Genomic DNA, 2,558 nt, shown 5'->3' with positions numbered 1-2,558 from the left:
GAATGCAGAGAAACGCGAGATTCTGTCACACTCCTTTTGACTTTCAAAGCTCCTACCTGAACGTCTCAAACCAAAAGGAGTAAGAAACATAGACTTTGCATTGGTGTGGACCTAATACTTCAATGAATTCCTCACTTTGAGTATTCTTTCCTTGCATCATCGAAAGAAACATGGATAGCTCGCCCTTCGTTTTGTATTACAGGCGAGCAGGATTCTCGAATGTACGGAGGATCGCGTTATAAGCAATACGTGTCTGTTTTGGCTTCGGAAGAAAATTCTAGAACCTTTCGGAGTGGGTTGCTCGGACTTCGTGCCCCTGACAAGATTTTTTTGCGTCTTTTATATTTCTCTCTGCTTTCTCTTTAAACCGCTGCACTGGTTGTCCGTTATGAATTGTACTAGAAACAAACAGCGAGATTGTATTGCGGAAGTTAATTAAGATGTATGGAAAAAGAGAAGTTATCAGGACTGCGTCTGGTTTCGTATAAATTATACGCAGAAAAATGAGGTACAGGTGGGTGCAGGTGAAGTCGTCCTCACAAGGTCCTGCGACTGTTCCAGGTTGGCACCCTGAGGATGTGCAGGTGATATGACCGGGAGTCCCACTTTAACACGGAGATAACACTGGGAGGACCAGTTGATCACTTCCTGAGGAAGTCATCGTCGTCCGGGGTTGACATCCTGGGGACGATCGCAGGACGTTTGTGTTGTTGGGGAAGCAGCGTGTGCGCAGTACTCCGCTCCGTGCTTCGAATAGCAGCGCACTTCCACGGTCGTTATCATAGAGGTGGTGTTCTGCCCGGATCTCCTGTTTGTATCGGATGTAAAGGTGAAGAGCAAGCTTTCCTTTTCCATTCAGAAAGTTCCGCTTTTGCTACTTTTTCTCTCAGTTCCTCCACGGTGTGGGAGGCAGCACTTGGATATATCACGGGGTAGGCAGGGCATACTTCCAACCAAGTCGTCTTGTTCGTAATGTCCACTTCGTTGAAATACCGTTAAGGTGCAAGGATTTGTAGACTTCCCGCCATCTCCCCTCTTCCATGTTGCATAGCCGTGTCTCGAAGCAGACTTTGCTTGCGGCTTCCCGGGCCTCAAAGCTTGACCAGCCAATATCCCCCGTGATGGCCTCGTTGGGTGTGGCCCTGTGCACCTTTAAAGCCATTCTGCCCACCTCGCGTTGCTTCCTTTCCAGAAACTCCCGTGTTGTACTTGACAAGCATACCACTGCATTTGCGTAAGTCAGGCCTGGCACCACCACTGATTTCCAAACCTCCCGTACTATACTTCTAAGTACCCAGCAAACCAGAGATGTCCCCTGAACACCCATGTGATATCCTGACTCGGAGGTTTGAACGTCGCAGGGAGTATGCCACAAATCCCATAGACATCATCTCTACGTCCAGGGGACAAAAAAAATCTTCCCCTGTTGCACATTCCACGAACATCCCACAAACGTACAGTAGACGTCCGTGGGATATTGACAGCTTTGAGATCGAGACGCCGCACGGATGTTTAATGGGAGCTTCAAGTTGCTTTTATCATCTTCAAAGCATATTTTGAAACATTTTGCGAGAGTTGTGGGGGGTGGGGGGTGCTGGTGTCGGCACCATTAACGGACCCGTAACTATACCCAGTAAACCATTCATATCCATAGGACATCCCTATAAGGTCGCGAACGTCCTGAATATCTGGAGAACCATGCGATATCTACTGGATGTCTCAGAACGACATTCGCGTTTCAGTTTTACCCAGTATATAACATGTCCTAGGTACATCTGCAGGATATCGCGCTTCGGATATTTGACTGGAGGAAGCAGCCTGGAGATCCCTGGGATATCAATGGAAGATCCACTGGGCACTGGTTGAACGTCACAGGAACATCGCCAGGATGTCGCCTGGAGATATACGGATAAATGTGAAGTTTATGACATCTTGTTCCGACAGCCACATTTTTGTTGTGCTGAAAGCAAGCAAAAACTTCTGTAAACGCTAAGGGGATATTAGGGAACAGGTAAAATCGTTATACAGTCGACCTCCGTTTATCCGGACGGTGCCGTTCCCGGCGAAATCGTCCGGATACCGGGGCATCCGGATAAATGAAACGACCGAATGGAAACGTCCTACAGAGCAAGGTTTTATTAAAACACAGAAATCTCGTCAATGACAGCTGTTACATAGTAGTGTAGGCACTCGATTCCTGCAAACTTTTGCTAATTGCATAGAGTTGAGCCACGCTGTTGCGCTGCTCGAAGAATGTCAGTGCGGACGCAAAGTGTCAATATCGGAGCCTTGTTTCTCACTGGCGTCATCGGCACCGTCTTGCTGCACATCATCGGAGGCAACAGCAGCAATCACACAGTCATCAGTCATGGCTGCACACGCGTCATCATCCTTATCAACGTCAACGCAGTCAGAAACCGCAGCGTCATCTACGGCAGTCGCAGTGAGCCTCTGCATCAGGGATCGCAGCTCAGCTAGGGGAATGTCTTCATCGGCCAACGAGCCATAAGCAGCAGGCCCTCGGGTTGGAACCGGACAGTTGCTCGAGATATTTCCAA

The sequence above is a fragment of the Ornithodoros turicata genome, chromosome 2, assembly GCF_037126465.1.
Source record: "Ornithodoros turicata isolate Travis chromosome 2, ASM3712646v1, whole genome shotgun sequence".
In the NCBI taxonomy this organism is placed as follows: domain Eukaryota; kingdom Metazoa; phylum Arthropoda; class Arachnida; order Ixodida; family Argasidae; genus Ornithodoros; species Ornithodoros turicata.
This window is presented reverse-complemented; position numbering follows the sequence as displayed.